Below are 23,226 nucleotides of genomic sequence, written 5' to 3' on the forward strand. Positions count from 1 at the left end.
CTGGGACAAAAATGTTGTGAAAAAGAATGCTTCCAAAGCCTTATGGGTCGAGTTTTTCCGAGGGCAGTAAATATTGTAGTATCAGTTCTCCAGCTGTGCTGGGAGAGCTGCTTTCACTTTGAGGATTTCTGTTTTATGTAAAGCATTTACCAATTTCAAGTGGTTTAATGGGAGAGCCAGAAGAAGTGAATGATTAGATAACTGCGAATAATATCACTAGCGCTTCAATATCGCTGATCGACTTCACGCTGTGGTGTCTGTTCACGCTGAGAGCGCCATGCAGCACAAAAGGGAAGAGACCCAAAAAAAAAAATAGTTCACCCACGCTGCAGTATATTGGCAATCATGCAATAATCTATGTAACAGGGGCTGTCTGCAAGACGTGACCAACAGCCTCAAGGCGAGACAAACGTAAAGCAATTACCAATGACATCAAGTGATTTTTGAAAGGCAAGCCCACAAACGAGTGAAAGTGATGGGCGTGACATGGTCATGGTTAAAAGCCCATAATACTTACAACAGGTCAAAACGCTTGGGACTTGAACGAATGAATTCTTACCTAGTTTGCATCTGCACCTTTTTTTGGTAGCTTATGATTTTGAATCTTAATGTCCCACTTTCGACATGACTGCTTCAGAGAGTTTAACATCATTGAAAGATCACAACTGGTGAAATGGCCCGAAAAAACAATGTCACTTCCACTCTGCCTGTACTTGAAGGACATCCAATAAAGGTTAGTATAACCAGCAGGACAAATACCAATAGTCACTTATGAAATCAACAATGCCTAAATCCATTTGGCCTTAATGTAGTATGGACACCTGACAGATGCACACCGTGCAAATGAGACATCACTGGCTGGTGAAGGAAAGCAACTATGCCACTTATTTAAAGACATCAATGCCCAATTGATGATTGTGTGTGCACTCTTAAACAGAAGGCTACTATTACATTATAGTTTAATAACCTTTTCGGATGTGCCCTCAGGATATGACACTAACTTGCAACATTTAAACAAAATCATCTACGACTAAAGTGAACAGTAAATTAGCCCCCTTAACACTGATCACGAGAAAGCTACACACTAGCCAATGATTTAGGCCTGAGTTAAAGTAATAAAGCCATCCTAGTATCACTGCAGTGTTTGCTGTCCTAATAGAACTGAAATTTAAAGAACCCAGAGCAGTGGAGTACCGACATCACTAGCCGGCGAGGGAAAGCAACAGTGCACCTTCCCATCTGGCACACACTGCAGAGCTACTCTGCAGAATGAAAACAGGAAAGACGATGACAAAGGGAATGGGCTGCAATAAAAGGTAAGCACTGGCAACACGAGCCTACAACTTAATAGAAAAGACGCTACTGGTCTGTAGAAACGGTGTTACAAAGCAGACACTGATGCTAGATATTAAGACTTTTGCAATACTAACATTATTTAGCTACTTAATGTTACCAGCAGCTGTTCTCACATTACATATGCTGAAAGAATGCACGGGCTCAGATAGGGACCGTAATTTCTATGCACCCAGTAGAAAGCACTTTACCTGAAACATTCTAATACTGGGAGTAAAATAATTGACAACGTACCCAAAGACAAGTGATTTATTTGTCAAGTCTCACGCGGTAAACTGGTCTAAAACAGTGTAGGAAGCTGGCCTGGTTTGTCGTGGGTACCTGAGGTACTTACAACTCATACCAGGTATCCCCTATTAGTGTAGTGTAGGCAATGTCTAGAAACCAGGCTCTCTAGAGGGAGCTGTGGATGAGCAGCCAAGACTTATTTAGGAGACATGCAAAGCTCATGCAATACCACTGTAGTCACACAGCACTTACACACATGAAAGAAAAACACTCAGCATTACAAAAATAAAGGTACTTTATTTAAGTGACACAATTACCAAAAAGTACTAGAGAGGCAACCCTCCAACAGGAGGTAAGTAACACACTAGATATGTACACTGATTATCAGCAATAGGCATAGAAATGGTAGAAAACAGTGCAAATGCAAATAGACAACAGTGACCCTATCGGGTGACCAAATCTTAATGCAATGCTAACACAGGACCCCAACCTAGGTAAGTGGCATGTGTAGAGGGGAACTGGGGGGGGGGGGGGGTACTAGGAAACCCCAAAGGTAAGTACCACAGTGCCCCCTAGAGACCAGGAGGGAAGGAGTAAGTTACTGGATTCCCCCCAAACCACCCAAAAGGAAGGAAAAGAAGAAAATGCAACACCCAGGCAAGACTGCAAGAAACCAGCGGTGGATTCCTGAAGAGGAAGACATGTGGAAGAAGGTGACCAAGTCCAGAAGTCACAGAAGAGATCAGGGGGAGCAGGAGCTACTACCCTCCCAGCTGTGGATGCAGGAGTTGGTTGACGGTAAGACGAAGACAAACAGAAATGCAGCCCTGGAGCAGATGGAGAGTTCCTGGAGGATGCTGTCGACGTCCCATGCCAGATGGATGATTGCAGTCGGTCAGTGGTGTGGAAATGCCACCAACAAGCCTTGGCAAAGGCGGAAGTCGTCGTGAAGCAAAAGTGGAGCTGCCGGGGGCCGGCATGGTCCAAGAGGACTCAACCCAAGGCAGAGAGTCCAAAGAAGAAGAGGCAGCCCCCGCAGGAGACCCACTGGACGAGGAACCAGGAGTCACAGAGGAACTCACTCAGCACAACTGAAGAAGGGTCTCACGCCACAGAAGTAGCATGCAGAGGGCTGTGCGTCGAAGAATGGCGTGCTGGGTCTACATGGCCAGAAGATCCCTTGGAGGAGATGCCAACAGGGGTACTGTCCTGCGTGGGAAGGCAAGGGCTTACCTCCAAAGCTGGAGAGCTGGCAGAGAGGACGAGGAGGACTACTCCGGACCACGCAGCCAGGCGTCGTTGCAGTTAGTGCCTGTGGATGCAGAGGGGGTGACTCCTTCACTCCAAGGGAGATTCCTTCTTCTTTCTCGTGCAGACTGAAGACTTGCCGCCCTCGGAGGATGCAGAGCTGGGGAAATGTTGCAGAACCTGTAAGGAACCGAGGAAAAACAGTTGCAAGAGGAGTCGTCGTCAGCAGCGAAACAGATTGTCGGTTCCTAGGGGGTCCAGTCACAGTTCCAGTGGCTAGAAGTCAAAGTAGAGTTTGCAGAGGAGTCCTGCTGGAATCTTGCAAGCTGAATCCGAGGACTTGCCCAAGAGAGAGACCCTAAATATCCCTGAAATATCCCCAAGGAGGAGGCTCTGAGGTCACCTGCCTGATCTGACGACTCTGATGCTCCCAGAGGTCCCTGCCAACCTTGGATTCAAGATGGCAGAACCCAGGGACCCTCAGGGAGTGGTCAATCCCCTTTCCATTGTCCAGTTTCATGATAGAACAGGGACTGGAGGTCCCTGAACCAGTGTAGACTGGTTTGTGCACAGAGGACACCAAATGTGCCCTTTAAAGCATACCAGTGGTCTGGGAATGCTACCCCTCCCAAGGCATGTAACACCTATTTCCAAAAGGAGAGGGTGTTATCCCCCTCTCCCAAAATAAATCCTTTGTTCTGCCTTCATGGGCTTGAGCTGTTTCAAGCAGCAGGAGGGCAGAAACATGTCTGAGAGGTGGCAGCATCTTGGGCTGCCTGCAAAAACCCAAAAGGCTGGTATGAGCAATGCCAGGTATGCTATGGAATTAAGAATGGAAGAGAGGAATTTAGCAAAAGAACCAGTAGAGGTTGCCAAAATAAAAAGTGAAACCAACCGAAAGGATGTGGGTAATACTACAAAAATTGTCAAAGTAAACAGAGAACCTGCTAAGTGTTACAGGTGTGGTAGCAGTAAACACGTGGTGTCTGCTAAATCGTGTCCAGCACAGAAGGTGAAATGCGGTATGTGTGCTATTGAAGGACATTATGCTGAAGTACGTAGGAGAAGAACCAAAATCGATGAAATGTGTAGAACCGAATAAGGAAAAGAATGATTACAGTGGTGAAGATAACAGTTCTGAAGAACTTCCATATTTAAAAAACAAAACTCATTTTAAATATTTCAGACGGGTGTTTAGTGGTACAGAACAAACCAGTGTTGGATGAGGATAGGTAGAGAGAGAATAAAAATCTTTGCAAACTCTGGGTCACTATGCACTATTATAAATGAAGACGTGTGGAAGAAGCAGTTTGAGGGCAAAGTGGGTGCTATGTTATTCACACAGGATATTCAACCTGAGGGATTGGGGGGGGGGGGGGGGGGGTGGACAAAACTGATATAATTGGGTGCCGTTCATTTAAGTTTAAGAATTGATGTGCGTATGGAAAATTGTAAATGTAAAAAAAAAAAAAAAAAAAAAAAAAAAGAGAAGGACCCTCAGTTCTGGGGTGGAAAGGCCAGAGAAATGTACATATAATAGTGACGCCTTTTTTCGAAGTTTGCCTCGTCTTCAGTAAGGGACAAGAGCTTTGCTGCTTTTCTGGTTAAGCTTTTAAATAGTTTGTGGTTGAGCTCAGATGACCATACGCTCTCGATGTCAAGCTGCTTTATTGAGGTGTCAAAGTATTTTTGTGCCGGTGAGCAGGGCTTCATCATTATTTCTTTGCATAGGTTGAAGTTTATGGTGTTCATGGACGCACTCCTTGTTTTATGAAAAAAGGAGATGAAAGACAGTGGGCGAAGCATGTACTTGTTCAGTTTGGCTGCCAATGTCCGAAGCCCCATAGAGAGAGCAGCCCCCTTCTGTCTTATTTCTTCCTTGTGTTTAAGAAAGGATCCAAGACAGTAAACTGGAGACCTAGATATTTATAAGTTGTTGTTTCTTTAAGCATGCTCCCACTTATTCCCCAGGTTGTGACCGCCCCCACACACAAAGGATCTCTTGCCTAGAATCACGATTTTGTTTTTTTATGGTTGATGTGCAGCCCATTCTCAAAGGAGTAATCTTCTGTGGCTTCCAAGAGACACTGCATGCCTACCCTTGTTCTACTGAGTAGCACAACCTCATCTGCGTGTAAGACGTTTGACAATTGCTTCTTCCCCAGTCATTGTGCATGGGAGTTGATTGAAGAGCGCACTGTTGAAAAGTCATCCATGAAGAGATTGAATAATGTGGTGGCCAAAACACAGCCCTGCTTTAAGCCTCTTGTCGTTGGGATCTTCCTAGATAGATCTGATCCGTTGCCCAGTTTAACTCTAACCCACGTACTGGTGTACAGGGTCTTAACAGCTTTCAGGAGCTGCTGTGGGATTCGCCAGCTATCGAGTTTTCCCTAGAGTCTGCTTCGATTGATGCTGTTGAAGGCTTTTTTGAAGTCAATAAAGCAGAGATAGAGTGGGAATTTTGCAGCTGTTGAGGAATCTAGTACGAGAGAGAGAGAGGCATAATATTGGTGTCCGTGCCAGAGTTACTGGTGAACCCTCTAGTTGGATTATTGATTCTTGATCAGCCTAGTCGACCAGATGTTCAAGTAGAGCGCTAGCGAAGTACTTTGCTTCATTATCGATTAGTGCAATCAGTCTGTAATTTCAGGGATCCAATTTATTGCCGCCTTTGCACATTGGAGATTATGGATCCCCACTAGGATTCTGGGATTGGTTCTCCGGCCAGGGTGTGATAGAAGGGGCATGGGGGACTTCGGCCCACTTAGGCGTGTCTAGTTTATAGATAGCCTGAGGAACCCCATTTGGGTCAGGTGCTCCCGTCTTCTTCCCTCTATCTATTAGCCATTAGATTACTGCCCGGGAGATGGAGAGTTAGCTGTCCGAATTATTGGTGTTACAGGCATCTGGGTTATCAGTCTGGGTGGGCCTACTTAAACCTCTGGTGGTAGCATGATCGTCTTCACCTTTGGTTTGCTAAAAATTATGTTTCAAGAAGGTCGCCCAATCCGCCTCCAAGACGTTTGAGTCCGGGGCTGGAACCTTGTGGTTTTTTTTTTTTTTAGGGCATTTAGCATACTCCCCAATTTGCTGGAATTGTTATGTTTAATGTCCCAGGTGAGTTTGGCCCAAAATGTCTCTATTACATTTCACCTTGTGATGTGATCATAAACCTTTAGTGAATGCACTCACAACTGAAGGCACCACTGATACATCCTCTAGAGTAGCTAGACTATCTATTAAACTGCAAGACTACAATGTTGAAATAATACCGGGAAAAGAAAATGTTATGGCAGATTTTCTATCCAGAATGTCTAAACAGATTGGTGTGAGGATGAAATATGGAATGCAGAACAGATTACATTTGTGCATGATCAAGATGATGTGTGTATATTAAAAAAAAGAAGAAAAAAAAAAGATATGGGATGAGGAATATTAAAAAGACAAAGAGTTAACCTGAATTAGGAGTTATCTTAGTAATGGTTGGCCTAATAAAAGAACTGAGAAACAAATGCAGATCTTTTTGGGAAGAAGGTGGGAATTAAGTATCAAAGAGGAACACATATAGAGAGGGGAGAGGGTTTCTCTGAGAGAATTAAGGAAATTAGTTATGAATGTGTGTCATGAAGATCATTTTAGAATTACCAGAGCAAAACAAGCAGTTAAAGCATAATTTTTGTGGCTGGGCATGGACAGAGAAATTGAGATATATATATGTGATTGTGAAGTATGCAATGAAACAGACAAGTCAATGGTATCCTTGAAACCACCTATGGGTAAGTGTCATGTACCAAATTAACCACGGGAATGGATAGCAATTTATATTATAGGGCCCAGTGGAAAGGATGGTAATTATATCATAGTACTAACTGACATGTTTTCAAGATGGCCTATCCTTAGAGTAGTAGAAAGATGGATACGGACTCTGTCCTGCAGTTTCTTGACCAACTATTTTTGTTAGAAGGCATTCCTGCAAGTAGTGACAACCGTGTGCAATTCATGTCTAACAAAACTAAAGAATATTTAAAGGTTAGGTATCAAGCATAGAACAACTGCTTTGTATAATCCTAATAGTAATGGAATGGGGGAACACTTTCATCAAGTAATTAAGAACATCATTCAAAGTGCATAAACAAAAAGTGAGTGGGAAATTCAACTAGAGAAAATGGTGTGGGCATAGAGTGTATCAGCGAGTGACATAAAAGGGTTTTCCCTTTTTGTTTTAATGAGAGGAAGAAATCTGAGAACTAAGTAGACACCAGGATGGTTCTTCAAGTCTAGTATTGTACAATGATCTGAAGAATCAGAAAAAGAAAAGTTAGAGTCTCTACATATGAGGAAAGAGCGGTATGACAATAAACATACAACAAAAAATGCAAAAAGAATGCATAGCAGTGGGTGAGAGTAAGAAAACCTCAGAGTACAAGAAGAAGAAAGTAGGTTCTGTGAACTTAAGGAGGTTATAGAAGTAATGAACAATGCTGTAAGAATATCGGATGGGATGGTATGGAATTTAAAAAGAATAATCAAATGTACAATTCCATCTTACAGAAGAGATAATTTGCCAAACAGAGGATTCATAATGGATGGTGTGTTCACTGAGAACAATACATACAACTACAATTAGAGAAATCTCTCAGAGGAGAATGACAATACACCAGAAGCTGAACCATTATGTGGGACGAATGAAGTTTGTGATGTCTCACCTCACGATAAAGATAGTTTGTCTCAAGAAATTAACCCTCCTCATGATTGTAGCCTACCAGTGAGAGGGAGTAGAGCTAAAGAATCTAGAGGAGGGGAAAAAACTACCAGTGTGGTTAAAGGATTATATTTGAGATATATTTCCATCATGAAATTCACATATTTATCTAATTTGATCAATGTTTTGGATACCAAGTTAAAAGGTCAGATTAATTTCTTGACACAAAACATTGCTTATTGTGGTTTTGCTATCATAATTGTTTTTCTTTATTCTCTTACAAAATGGTGAAGTGGATGTGTTATATATGTCACAAGATTAAACTTAGCTAGAAGGTAACGGAACGTAGAAGAGGTAAAATGCTATGATATCATAAGAGAAAACAAGAATGAACGGGAGGGTGATGGGATGTAGGAGGATTACAGAGGAGGTCGTATTGTACTGTACCCGTCTGCTTTTATTTGGAACTAATCTACGAACTTACCTATGTCGAGACTCTTATTTAACATCGTACATAACAGTCTTGTGTTTTCTCGAGTTACATCTAATAGCATTGTAAATTCCTAACTGGACTTTTCTTACCACATAAATTGAAAATGAAAAGTAAAACAGTTCACGAGTCAATTCAAAGCAGCGTGAGCGCGAAGGAGAGAGACAAAAAGAAAAAGAAGTTTGCTCGCAGTCAAACATATCAGCAAACATGCAATTATCCATGTATTAGGGTTGATCCACTAGGCGGGAACAAAAGTCATTTAGAGAAACGCCCTGTAACTCACATGCTGGTATGGGTACACACAAATTCAGAGATAAGCAAATGACCATTGTTTCTAAACTCCACATCTTCTGCCCATTTCGGAAATACATAGGTATCCTTGATACATATTTTCACTCTTTATATTTTACCAAATTAATGGCTGTACACTTGGTACACAGTGAAAAACCATTGGAAGGTGCAGCTCAGTTATTGGCCCTGGGTACCTCAGATTCTTGGTGAACCTACAAGCACTATACATCCCCACACCCAGAACGGTCGACCAGATGTAACCGTGTATTGCTTTCGAATATTTGCTATAGTTAGAAGAAGTTACAGATGGAAAGGTAGACACAAATGGCTGGGTTTTTTTCAACTCAAGTTCAATATTTGTTAATTTCAACTGCTACTTTCTATAGGAAAACCTTGAAGGATCTACACAAATGACCCCTTGCCAAATTCAGAATTGTGTCTACTTTTCAGAAATGTAAAGCTTTCCCTGATCCACTATTTACTTTACACCAATAGCTACCATTAATTCGAAAGAGGCCGGAGCACAAACTACCCCACATAAAAAAGGGCTCAGCGTGGGGGTGGGGGAGTATAACCATTTTGTGCCCCTGCCTGTCTGCTGACTACATGCCTGGGTCAGGATCATAGTTTGGGCTGTTTGTGCTTTCACTCCAGACAGTCACTCAAAGGGAGCTGTGCCTTGCATATCCTGGTGGCACATCACCATGCTGATGGCTCTTCCTGAGCTAGAGTGGTGGGAGGAGTTGACACTTGCACCTCAATAGGGCTGTGCCTGTTCTCATACAAATCAGTCCCCAAACCCCTGTAGTGTGTCTGGGGCCAGGGCAGGGAAAAGCAGGGAAGTGTTCTCTGCAAAGACTTCTCTTTCAAGTTTGCCTACTTCAAAGACAGAAATGGATGCATCCTGCTTCCAAAGGTTTTCCAAAGGTTGGGACTGAGTTTGCCTCCTGTTGTGAAGTCTCAGGGACATCAAAGACTTCGTCTGCCAACCCCTGGGCTCTCTTGCGGAGTCTTGACTTGCCAAGTGGTGCCAAATCCAGTTCCTGGCCCTTGGAAGTGAGTGTTGGTGCTACAAGGAAGAAACTAGTGCATCGACATCCAGAACATCTTCGGAACCAGCGCTGCTCTGACGCCATGCCGCTGTCTGCACCAGAACTGTGGTCCCCGCTGAGTCCAACAACAGGCCTGACGCTGCCACAGCACCTCCAAAGTCCCACCACAGTGCGAGTCCAGAGTGCCATGTCACTAACCTCTGTGGCACCCAACGCCGCGCAACACCTGCAGCCGCAAGGTGTGAACGTAACACCGTGAAGTCGATGCCTCAAATCTTAACCTGCTGAATTCAACAACCCTGCCTTATCGCAAGGAACCACTGGCTTGACGCATCACCTCTACAACCGTAAGAACCAACACCTCACCTCCCTGCCTCGCAGAAAGGAACAGACAACTAACCTCCCTGGTGGTAGTAATGACCCAATGCTGCACCGTCTCTAGTGATACTTCACCTCCCCGACTCCGTTTAACTTCTGATTCCTCATTGTTTGCCAAGGTATAGTAACTGGGGTCTACGCGACTCCGCGGCCGGCCGCGATCCCTTGCAGGTGGTGTCAGACTGTTGGAAGCTACTCTGTCAAGCCATTTTGATAGCCCCAGTTAAAGTGATTGTGTTTCTAAGCGCTATGTTACGTTTAACCTTTAAAAAAGGAGTATCTTTACTTGTGTATGATAGATTTTTGTCGTTTTGGTCTTTGAATATTGACTATTTTTCTAAAGTTGTGTGGAGTACTTCTATGGTATTTTCACCATTTTACTGTGTGTGTGTACAAATACTTTACACATTGTCTCTGAGATAAGCCTAAATGCTTGAGCTAAGCAACCAAGAGAGTGAGCAGGTGTTATCTTAGCCGTGTGACTCCCTTACCCTGACTAGAGTGAGGGTCTCTACTTGGACAGGGTGCAAACTACTGCCAACTAGAGAGCCCATTTCTAACAGAAAGGAACACCCAAACACCTCTATCGAAATAGGGCTGCACCCCACCCCCAGGATAGGCACGTGATGAACGCTCATGGAGGTGGCCAAAGGTTAGCATCCAGGACTGGTAGGGATGGCCATATACAGTGAAACAGAGGTACTTCAATGGAGCAGATATGGCAATATGCATACTTCATGTTTTAGAAGCCATGAACTCCTCCCCGTTGAAGGACTAAACAAGGAATAAACGATGTTCAGAAGGGTGACTACCATAAAGCTTTCCAGTTTGAGGTACATATTGAGCGTCTGAAGATCTAAGAAGGGGGCACTATTCCCAAGATGTTTTCCAAAGAACCTCAAATAAAAGCCATGGTGTCTCTGTGACTTTACCCTGGATTCGATAGCATGTTTTAGCCTTGCCCATGAAGATATTGCTCCATTTTTTAATGACTTCGGCAGTGGTTTGGAGACAAATCTCCATTACATTTCTGTATCAGATTATATTCAGAACCCAGTGACATGAGGTGATTTCATGGCAGTATGACATAAAAGTCATCCTACTATAGGATGTTTGGGGGTAAATACTTTGAGAAGTGAGGTGGGCCTACCATGATACTGGTCCTACTAAATGATGGACCGCTCCCTTTACGTGGTGTTCTGCTGGTAGCCTGTTGCTGCTTCCCATACTGAAAAGAAGACTGCACCTGTTATTAGGAGTGTTTTTGGCTGTTGATCTGAATCTTTCTCAGAGAGTAAGCGCTTTTCTGGCCACAGGTCTTGTGAAGTTAGGGTGAGAACTGCTGGTAGTGCTGAAGGGAGTCCATCGATTTTGAAGTCTTTTCACTGCCCTTTATTGTCTGGACGGCATCACTTACATGTTTTATAAACAGGTGTTGTCCGTTAAATAGCATGTTGTGATCTTTGGACACACCTATGACAGCCGAAGAAACAAACTTTCTTTTGTGAAGAACTGTTTTGGCTCATGCACTGCAATCTTTAGGTAGGTTCAAGAAATTAGATTTAATTTCACAGCTGCCTGTTATACCGGAAGCGACAGGTGCACTTAATGGAGCAGCTGCAAGACATTTATTTGTGAGCTTGGAGGGGGGGGGGGAGAAACAAAAAAAACACCTACACCCTATTCTCTTACATGGATACTCATTATTGTCACAAATTCTCTCATTTTCAAGTCAGAGAAAGAAAAATAAAAAGAGAGCTTGACATATGACCTGCCTTTGAATGCACAGAAAATGTGACAAGATGAGAACAAAATTGAAATCACAGTTTACAGTAAGTGAGTTTGTGGAACAATACAGTGACTAAGGTTTGGGCAAAGAGAAGGACGAACTCAAACTTGGCAGGCTAAAGCAAATAAAGCCAGCAAATAGAAAGCAGGACAATGCAAATTACAAACCACAAAGCCTATAATAAGCAACAGGCGTAATATGTTCCTAGCTCAGCTTTCTGAAAGTCCCCAAGATGCCTTAAGCAAACGAGACAACCGCACTGTCTGGTAGACTTCCACCTTAAAAGGCAAGCACTGGGCAGCAATAAGAAACTGAAGACTGACAACAGTTGCATAATCTGATAGTGCCTAAAAACAAGTGGGAGTAGAAAAAAAATAACAACAACAAAATAAGAAACATAAAAAAATCAGTGTGTGTGTATGTATATATATATATACACTTATACTGGGTGCTCCCTTGTGTCTGGACAAAGCTATACCCCTCTGAAGAGCTCTAATGAGAGCGAAACACGTGTCGGGGGTTGCTTTACTCATTCCAGGTTGGCTTGGACGGTATTTGACCAGTCCAAAGCTGTAATACTGTGCCTGGAGTGGTAAATGGCTTTTGTCATTTTACAGCTCGGCAAGGATGACACTGTGTCAATCCTATGCTTAAAGATTTTGCTGTACAAATGGCAAAAGACTTTGTCACTATCTAGCTCGGCGAGGATAGCACTGTGCTGATCCTATGCCTAAAAACTTTGCTAGATAAGCAGACATTTGAGGTGAGCAAAGGGTGCTCCTTACTAGAGCAGCTCTCCACCTAAAATTGGGAACTTCCCAGAGTTCTCCTTTGTTTTTTGTGTGTATATATATATATATATATATATATATATATATATATAAAAAGCCACCCCTCCCCCCCCGAAGAGTGAAAAAAGTCAGTGGCTTGAACCATAATAAGCACATAGCTTTTTATTGTTTTGCTTGTGTTAAGGTGTTTAGATTCCTTCCAACTTATGTACTTAAATGCTTTTAAAATTAACTGTCACGCCTGACTCCCCCTCCCCCCTCAAACAGGCTGTCTGTTTGAAAAAGGGGATTTGTGCACTGGCGCCACCCAATACTGGGACATTTGGATATTTCAACTAAAGTAGTTCTGATGGACCAGGCAGGGCAGGTAACCTGTCTGCTGGTCCTGCTCAGTATAAAGCGCATTCATCAAGACCAAAACTTCCAACTGCAGGTCACCTCACCAATACACAACACTAGCTTCAAATGTATCAGAGGGCGGCGCAAAGCCTTATAAAAAAGAATCGCAAAATTCAGGGCGACAGAAGAACTGTGCAAATGATGGTAGCTCGGTACCCGTCACTGCGCCTGAGCAAGAATAACTTGGGTAAGTTAAAACGGCTATACACCGTGGGAAGGGTCAGAAAGGGGTTGAAACGTCTGCATCACACTACCTAACCTGACTACCAATGAAGTCGACTCAGAGAAAGATATAGCAATAGGTCATTTGTGAAGTGCGTATGCCAAGCGAGATAAAAAATGACCTATGTACATTTTGCTACAACCAGGGGGCAGTGTATATAAGACTGCACCCTTCCATGTCTCTCATTAAGCTCTGTTACGTTGAACAAGTTGGCTTTTTATACTATTTCAAAAGCAAGGGTTTAAGTGCATAAGAGGACGCAGGTCCAACTACACCTTAGAAGACGGACTAAACGCGTGAAACCTCTTCACTAACTACCACACTAAATAATAGCCCAACCACGAGATGGCCTCCGCTCGCAGGGAAAAGTCAGCATGACCTACCTGAAATGGCCGCCGCGTTACGTACAAAAACAGTGATAGCCACCAGCAGCTAGACTGTATAATCGTAGCATCCATAATGGAACGGGAAGGCTAGCCATAGATAACATTAAACAGCACGGAACTGTAAGAGGACAGCTGGGAGAGGCGCGTCAGCCATTTCTAGCCCTACGACACGACAGCCGTAGTTCTTAATGCATGCAATAACCCTACCCTCCATCCCAGAAGGGGCACTGACCTGCAAAATACCCCGCTGCGCGGCCTAGTGCTGCGATTTGTCTGCCTTTGCGCTTTCGCTCGCTGCAAGGCTTGGATGCCCTTCCCTCTCTGCGTCGGGCGCGCTTCTGTGATTTCAGAGATGCTAGCGACCCAAACTGACGCTCTCTATCCGCATAGGCCAACGTTGGCAGTTTCTTCCCATGAGCGACCAACGCGCCGACACACAGACAGCATTTGCAGACTGCGCCAGTTCCGCCACGAACCTTCTATCCGGCGGCGGAGACAGAATACTAACCAATCACGTCTCTTACAATATAATGACGTGTTGAGTTCCACCCCAGCGAGCTGCTAACGAGTTGGCATTTCGAGCTAGTACACCCTCTACATTTCCGGTGAGGGATACGTAGTTTATGCCTAGGCCCATAATTGAAGAGGAATATAGCAAATGGCACAGTGCTTAGGTGAGCTGGGTCTCCCCGGGTCACAGGACCGATAGTTACTAAATAAAGGACATTGATATGGTTCCCCCTCATGCCCTATATGTCCTTAACTTCAATTAAAAAACACTGATTGATTTCGGAACAATTAATGAAACAAGTCTTAAGGTATTCTGCAGCAATTTTGTTCCTGTTTATATTTCACATGTTTTACTTAGTCTTGTCTTTCCGAAGAGTGTTACCTATTTCCAGGATGTTGTGTTTCTGTATTTTTTTCATTAGCATGTGACACTTAGGGGGTTATTCTAACTTTGGAGGAGGTGTTAATCCGTCCCAAAAGTGACGGAAAAGTGACGGATTTACCACCAGCCGTATTACGAGTCCATTATATCCTATGGAACTCGTAATACGGCTGGTGGTATATCCGTCACTTTACCGTCACTTTTGGGACGGATTAACACTCCTCCAAAGTTAGAATAACCCCCTGAGTATAGTGCATACTTTGAACAGAGCCGGCTCCAGGTGTTAATAAGGATCTACCATTGATAGCTCTGGAGTTGAGACTGACAGCAGTGCAAGTTTCTCACAGTGCCTGACAGTGGGTCACAAAGGTGTTAGAATACTTGCATATCCAATCACTGGCCCCCCAAAAGAGTGCACAGAGCAAAGCTCATGTATTCCAGTCACTATGATGACTCTGTGCACAGGTGTAAGAAGGACGTACACGCTTGTAAAAATATTGTCAACACAAAAGTAAAAGAAAATGCAGTGCTTACAGCTGACTGAATGCCTTGTGTACTTGTGGGTGGTGAAGTGTGTTGTTGGGCAGGGGACCTATACTAATCCATCACTAATTCTTGTTGGGTTCCGGAGTAGCGGGCTACTCGCCAAAAAGCGATTCAACACCTCGTCAGGGGTAGTAAGCGCTATATAAATACTATTACAATACAATACAATACAATAAGCACAGCGTGACAAAGCGGCAGTATAGAGGAGCCCAAGTCTGCAGTTGGTGTTTAACAAGCCACAAGGTTAGAAGCCGAAGAACCTTTATTGCTTTCTAATCATGGTGTCAAACGAACTAACCACGAGTTTCCATGTCACGGGTTCCACTTTCGGACCATCCCTCTTGCTACGTATTGCTATGGGCCTGTCCATGTGATAAACATAACATTCCTCCTTTACTCTCAACAAAGAAAAAAAAGCGAGAGATAAAGAACATAGGGGAAAATGAAATGGGAGCACACAAGAACAGAACCAGACTTCACTTTAATACAGTCTTTCATACGGGACAATCTCACCAGCTTGAGAAATAATATGTTCCTTGTAATGGTTTTTACTGCCCTCTAAGCAGTTATAATGGTCCCTTTTGCTGACTTTATTCTCCATGGGTCAAGTTCAAACAGCAACAAAAAATACTTGCAGCACGGATGTCTTTGCTTTATTAACACCAGATCACCAACCATGATCAAACTTAGTTTCGCTCGTCGGACTTTGGACATTCGGTCCTTTAATTTCTCGAGCTGGCTTAGAACTTCAGCAGCCTGGTTCCAGAGTGCTGACGGTTCTTCAGTCCGGGGAATGACATCCACCATTGTCCAATTTATATACAGAGAGCTGGGGATGACTTGAGTTGTAGAGTGAGGAGTTAGACAGTACTCCCTTAGGAAATCAGAAAGAGTGCATTCCTTGTACTGCCCATTCACCATGGGGATGCAAAGTATTTTGTTTAGCATATGCATAAATCTTTCCGCTTGACCATTGGACTGCGGCCAGCTGGGAGTGATCTTCCGATGGTGAATACATCAGGACTGCAAATATTCTGTGAAACTCCTGGCTTGAGAATGGCAAAGCATTGTCAGTCTGCAACCCTTTCAGCAGTCCATGAGTGGCCATGATCTTCTCCAGCCTGGGTATCATCTGGCTGGTGGTAGTCGACTCCCTTACTTAAATTTCTGGATATTTAGAGAAATCGTCTATAATGACCAACATGTGTCTTCCATCTAGAAGGCTTCCAAACTATGGCCCTCATTACAACCCTGGCAGTCGGTGATATAGTGGTGGTGATACTGCCAACAGGCCGGCGGTTATAACTATGAAATTATGACCACAGCGGAAACCGCTCAGACAGACAGTCACTTAAACACACCGACCACCAGGGCGAAATCAACAGGCACCACGGCAGTAACTGCCTACAGCCAGGCGGAAGACAATGTTCCGCCCACAGTATTATCATTGTCCAATCTGCCACCTTTTCTGGGGCGGTACCAACAACACCAAAAGCCTGCCGGAAACACTGCACAGAAGGGAAAAGACTCACCTCTGGAAACTCAAGGAAGAACCACGCCACCATGGAGCCAGAGTTGCATGTGTTCCCCATGCTCTTCTACGTTCTGCCCCACTACGAACACCAACGCTGGCGAAGACGACCACAGTGAGTACTGCCGCCTAGCACACAGGGGAGGGGGGAGGAAGAAGAGAGTGACACACACACGCAACACGCAGCACCCCCAACACCATACACACAAGCAGTTCCACTAGCATAACATATTCACCCAGTGCCCCTGAAGAATAATGCAAGGACAAAAGGAACTGATTAAAGTGAGTGTAATAAGATAAAATAGTATAAATACATGCATCCAAATCAACAAGTATATACATATTTACAAATGAAGGGACACTGCCCAGTCCTCAATGTCCGTGGGCCACAGGGCCACATCACAAAGTCCAAGGCTCCACTTCACTCCTGCAACAACACGGAGAGAACACTGCAGGGGCATCAGGTCGAAAATAGGCAGGCACCTCAGGGGGACGGTGAACGGGGGGCACCTCAGCTGGAAGATGGTACAACGCCACTGGTCCTGGAGGGGGGCAACATGCCCTGTGCTCTGTCCTGGGGAGTGCAAGGCCACAGTCTCTCAAGTGGGTGACTTGCCTACTGGCTCTGGAGGGGGCAACATGCCCTGTGCTTTGTCCTGGGGAGTGCAAGGCCACAGTCTCTTAAGTGGATGGCTTCTCCACTGGTTCTGGAGAGGGGCACATGCCATGTGCTCTGTGCTGGGGAGTGCAAGGCCACAGTCTCTCAAGTGGGTGACTTCCACACTGGCTCTGGAGGGGACCACATGCCATGTGCTTGGTCCTGGTGAGTGATAGGCCACAGTCTCTCAAGTGGGTGATATGCCCTGTGCTTGGTCCTGGGGAGTGATAGGCCACAGTCTCTCAGGTGGATTGCTTCTCCACTGGTTCTGGAGGGGGCAACATGCCCTGTGCTCCGTCCTGGGGAGTGCAAGGCCACAGTCTCTCAAGTGGGTGACTTGCTCACTGGCTCTGGAGGGGGCAACATGCCCTGTGCTTGGTCCTGGGGAATGGACACAGGGAAAGGTATTAGATTGACCGTCCTGCCTGTTACACTCATGGCCCACCATGCCCCTTCCCATCCCCATTTGCACACACATGGCCCACCATACATGCTGTACGCTGCCCAGGGCCCATCCACCAACCCCCCCCTCCCCACATGAGGCCTTCACACACAGCACTCCATGCATTCACGCCCCATGCATTGTTCTCACAGTGTACTCACCTGTTGGCCTGGAGGCCCATACAGCAGTCGGTACTGGGGTAGGACCCCATCCACCAGTCGCTCCAACTCCGCAGAGGTGAAGGCAGAGGCCCTTTCCCCAGTAACACTAGCCATGGTCGGTTCCAGACACAGGTCACAGCAGCACATGCAGTGTAGGTCCTCTCCTGCTGAAGGTCAGGTAGCAAGTGAGGAATTAGATAGAAAATGGCGGTCACGTCTGTAGCAGTGCACACTGTCACCGCCGGCGTACATCACCATTGGCCTCTGTACCCCATAAGGCCCAATGTTAACCAATGAGGAGTTGCAAGGCGGTTCTCAACCGGCTCCTGCAACGGCACCCAAAGTCAGCAGAATTACCTCATTTCTACATGTCCCTCCATACAGGACAGGCAGACGCCATTTCAGGGGGGGTGCAGGCCATGGCTCCTAACTGCATCACAGTACACAAATGCACCATTTGGACATCTCCAACAAAATACTGTTACAATAACAACATGCATTGAACTGTAATGGTTGAAATGTAGAGATAATGACCAGCTGCTTACTCTTTTGGCCCATAGATTTCAACCGCTGCGGATAAATAGGAGATGGAGACATCCCCCTGTGTACAGACCCCTGGTGGACTTGGCAACAACGGAGGACAGGCACATTATCTTCACCTGTAGACTTGACAGGGCCACAATCACTGAGCTGTGTGCCCAATTGGAGCCTGACCTAATATCTGCTATCCATCACCCGACCGGGATCCCCCCTTCTTGTGCAAGTGCTATCAGTGCTCCATTTCCTAGCAACTGGCTCTTTCCAAGTGACAGTGGGCTTGGCAGCAGGAATGTCACAGCTAATGTTCTCAATAGTGCTGACCACAGTGTTGTCTGCCCTGATTAAATACGTGCAGCTACATCGTTTTCCCCAGGTGGAGGATTTGGCCACAGTGAAAGCTGACTTCTATGCAATGGGACATATCCCCAACATTATTGGGGCTATTGATGGAACACATATTGCTTTTGCACCCCCCCCCCCACCCGGTGAAATGAACAGGTGTTCAGAAATCAAAAGTGTTTTCACCCCATGAATGTGCAGATGGTGTGTCTGGCGGACCTGTACATCTCCCACTGAAGAACCGGGAAAGGCAGGCTCACCTCTCCCAGCGGTGGAGGGGACACCCTAAGCCTTCAGGGTCTCTTACCAGCAAAGAACACAACAGGCAGAGTCATGACTGATGAGGAAGAGAAAAGTTTTATTAGTAAAACAGATAATAGCTTGAGCTAAGCACAGTGTCCCAGGACAGTCTGAATGACTTTCCTACGGAGGCTGGCTGCTTCATTCTGCAGCGTACAATCTTATATAGTTAAGCTGCCCCCCTTTCAGTCAGGAAGCCACCCCTCCATATCTGTTGAACACAAAAGCTTCAAACAGTTCTCCTTTTAACCCGAGAGCATCCTGCTGACGTACATACATTTGATTAGTCTTTCCTGCCTGTACTCCCACTGTCTCGGGAGTATCCTGCTAATACACGGCAAAGTGACAGTTCATTTGTCAAACGTCAGTCTTATCACAGTTGGTTTGATAATTTACGAGGATATCCCTTGCAGGAGGCCCCTGGAATGCGGTGGGAAGAGGTACAGTTCTGTTCGTGCACAATGATAAGAAGGATGCAGCTGTGGCTCGGTATTCTGAGAGTCAGCTTGGTTAGATAAGTGGAGAGGCCCAGAGAAGGAAATGGATTTAGACAAAAACTGAGTTCACAGGGAAGTCAACTTGCACAGTTTAAATGAAGAGTCAGCTTTGTCGAGCACATGGCAATATTAATGGAATACGCAGAAATAAAGTCTGAAGCAAATACATCTCGGATTATTATTTAACAATCCCTCCTTTTGCCATTGCGAGGCAAATCTCTGTTAAGTTCAATTCTATTTTTAGAAGCTCATCAATTTGTTGTTGAAGCATTAGTCGCTCAGTATTCTCTTTGATATTGGTGGGTTTGGGTGTTAACATTGAAGCACAGACCCCACACAATGCAGGACCACATTGTACGCATAAACAGCATGTGAAAAATGTGGCAGCTATGATAGCCAGGAATATCAAAACCTTCCAACCCCAGGAGACCAACACCTGCCACAGACCTGAAGTCCAAGACCAAGGCGTACCGTTGTCCTCATGTATAACCGATGCTATTTTATGTAATCTTGAAATGGCTGCAAATACTGAGGGTGAATTATCCGGTATATAAACGCAGCAGCTGGCCCCTATGATGCGACAAGCTCCACCCCTATCTGCTAGTATGACGTCAAGCACCATTCTGTTCTGAAGAGCTACCATCCTGGTAGCTTGGAGTTCGGCGGTGTTATTGGCAAGTGCTCCAGCTGTTTCATTTATCGTAGCCTCCAAGACTCGCGTTAGTCGTCGTATTTGCAGACTGTTCACCGAGGGCCCCCAAAAGGGTAGCAGTCCTTTTGTTATATCCATGAACAGCTGTGCGGAAGTGTCCGTTTGGTCTACAGTATCTCTTCTTTGTCGATGATACGTAGGTGGCTTGTTGAACGTTGGTGGGAGAAGGAAGGCAATGTAGCAAGTGCCGCTCCAACCAGGTGGCAGCCAGGTGTAGGCCTTACTCCCACATACAAAGTATAGTCCTGTAGGTGCATTGAGGTAAGGGGTGGAAGTGTTGTACGTGATGGTCGCATTACAGACACTGACTCCGACAGGTATGCGTCCTTGTCCGCAGATACAGAGCGGGGCCTGCCGAGGTCTGATAGATATTGTTTTTGGTTTCATGGAGACCGGACTAAATGTATATTCCATGAGTGGATAGCGGGCAAGGTCATGATCCTACGCATTGTTGGAGAATCCGTACAATTGCACGCGATGTGTATCTTGGCTTGAAACTGAAGGATAAAGTCTTCAAAGAGTGTGTTGTTCGTTATGATACCGGGTCGTCTCACAGGCCTAGAACCGGGTAGGGGGGTCTGTATTGAAACATTGGACATTAAGGAACATGTGTAGGCAGCCGTTACAGGAAAGACTGGGAACTGAAATGCATGAGCAGCCGTGTGAGGAAAATGACCACAAACCCAACAGTCTGTCAAGTTTGTAACAAGTTGATGTTGATGTAGCATCTGGATGAACGTATTATTGTCATATTCTTGTCTCCTGGCATGTATCTCAGGTGGTAGAGATACATGTGTATGCATGGGCGCAGACGTTGGTGCAGGAGGCTGTCCTTTCTCTGTAGCAGTGTGGATGGTCCAGCCAATGCACGCTAATATGACAAGAAGCAATACAATTACCGCCAGGCACGTTGTACGTGGACCAAACAATTTTTTAAAATGTTTAATTTTTCTCAGTTTCTGTCTCTGTACGCTCTTCTCGTAATCTGAATACATAGTCCTTTTCCTTTCTCAAGTCTGCCCTTCTCACTGGCAGTGATCAGTATCAAATTCAGTTATTCAGTACCTGCGTGCAACCCAGCCTCCCCTAGGTGCTGCCCGTGACTGGTGGTTGCTCCACCGGTGGGTGATTCCAGCAGTCCTATTAACACTCTCTGGTCCGCCACACCGGACAAAATCACGGCCCTGCAGCGAATGTTAGACTGGATGCAACAGGTAAACGATGAATCATCTATTCAACGTGAGGGGCGTGGGCGGAGGTCATATCTCGCAGAACCAGGCTCAGTCTGATCTGGAAACAAGGGAACAACTGGAACACCATCAGGTGTCGCACCCCGAAGGACCGAATCACTCTCCTCCTGGGTGGCTGTCCACTCTATCTGCACGTCACTGAAGGGAACAAACGTGGGTACTTTCTCACATTCGTCGTCACCTTGACCCTCCTTCACCCACTGATCGTATGGTAAGGGCAAAGGTACCCTTTTGCAGTGTGAAGCGTGGATCCAGTTCTTTGCTCCCTCGACTTTCACCGCAGTCCTGGTAGCAAGGAGTACTTGGCGGGGGCCTTTCCACCGGGGCTCGAGGCTCTTTTTGCATTGGAAATTCTTGGTGAGGACCCAGTCACCGGGCTCGATACAGTGGCCTGGAGTAAGAGGTAATGGTGGCAGAATATCCTTCACCTGCTGATGAATGAGACGTAAAGAGTTAGTGAGTTCATTGAGGTAATCCATCAATACAGGGTATGGTAAATCTGAGTATTTCTTTGGCCTTGGAACTCCCCACACATTAGCCGGTCTCCCCATGACCACTTCATATGGCGAGAGACCTGACTTGGAATGTGGTGTAGCCCGAAGTGACAACAGGGCCAGAGGGAGAGCATCAGGCCACGATATGCCTTTGTCAGCACATATTTTGGACAATTTCAATTTGAGTGAACCATTATATTTCTCAACTAGTCCTGCAGCTTGTGGATGGTTGGCAGCATGAAATTTCTGTCTAATTCCTAATCCTTCACACACCTTTTTCATCACCTGACCTGTAAAATGGCTGCCATTGTCTGACCATGCAATTCGAGGCATTCCAAACCGGGGAAAGAACTCTTTCAAGAGTACCTTAGCAGTTGTGAGGGCTGTGTTGTCCCTTGTAGGATAGGCTTCTACCCATTTGCTAAACATGCAGACGACCACCAATACGTACTTCAAATTGTTACATCTTTCCATTTCGATGTAATCCATCTGTATAGCCTCAAATGGGTAATCAGGGGGCGCGAAATGGCCGGGAGGTACTTTAATGCCCTTGCCAGGATTGTGTTGCATGCAAATCATACAGTGTTTAACCAACTTCTCAGCTGCTTTTGGAATATTTTTGTTGTACCAGACAGGGGCAAGAAGTTTGCATATCCCTGCTGGACTGATGTGTGCTGGACCATGAGCCATTGTCACTACAGGAAGGACATACCCATCAGGAAGCATCCATCTCTGGGCTTCTGACAAGTCTGTCCAACACCCTGTTTCTTCATTAAACCTCGCGTGTGTCTCCTTCCATGATGCCAATTCAACTTCCGTCGCTTCTGCCTGTATACTTTTTACACTCTCTACCGTGTCCTCAAACATTCCGTTATCTGGGACCCATCTGGCTGGTCCCGCTACATACATCTTGCCTTTCTTCTGACGTGCTGTTTCCTTCGCTACCTGATCTGCAAAGGCGTTCCCTTTTCCTACGTGATCAGTGATCTTTCTGTGTGCACTGCATTTCACAATGGCCATGGTCCGTGGCAGCGCTAGAACGGAGAGCAGTCTGTGTATTAACCCTCCATGTTGTATGTGGGTGCCGTGTGATGTGAGAAAGCCTCTTTCCGCCCACAATCTACCAAAATTGTGTGCCACTCCAAACGCGTATTGACTGTCAGTGTAGATATTGACATCTAAATCTGTGCTTATTTCACAGGCTCTAATCAGTGCCACTAACTCAGCCGCTTGTGCTGAATTATGTGGTATCCGACGTGCTTCAACTACTGCTGTTAGTGTCGTGATAGCATATGCAGCTGATGTAGTGCCATCAGGTAATTTGAGACATGAACCATCAATGTACAATGTACCTTGGGGTTTGCTTAGAGGCGTGTCTTGTAGATCTACTCTTCCTTTCGTTTCCTCTTCTGTCCTGATAATGCAGTCATGCATGTCAGTATATGTATCTTCAGAGCTGTCAGTCAGGGGTAATAGCGTAGCGGGATTCAGGGTAGTGCATCTTTTGATGGTAATGTGACTGGCAAGG

General features: G+C 45.4%; 1 protein-coding gene across 1 annotated transcript in view; it reads right to left on the reverse strand.

Annotated features, from left to right (window-relative positions):
- The window catches only part of LOC138292162 (zinc finger CCCH domain-containing protein 10-like), a 46,951-nt gene extending 33,120 nt beyond the window's left edge, over positions 1-13,831 (reverse strand). Inside the window, exon 1 of the mRNA XM_069230582.1 lies at positions 13,569-13,831. The gene's annotated coding sequence lies outside the window, so the exon portion shown is untranslated. The remainder of the gene's footprint in view (positions 1-13,568) is intronic.
- Positions 13,832-23,226: the final 9,395 nt, after the last annotated feature.

Source organism: Pleurodeles waltl, chromosome 4_2 (assembly GCF_031143425.1).
Source record: "Pleurodeles waltl isolate 20211129_DDA chromosome 4_2, aPleWal1.hap1.20221129, whole genome shotgun sequence".
Taxonomy (NCBI): Eukaryota; Metazoa; Chordata; class Amphibia; order Caudata; family Salamandridae; genus Pleurodeles; species Pleurodeles waltl.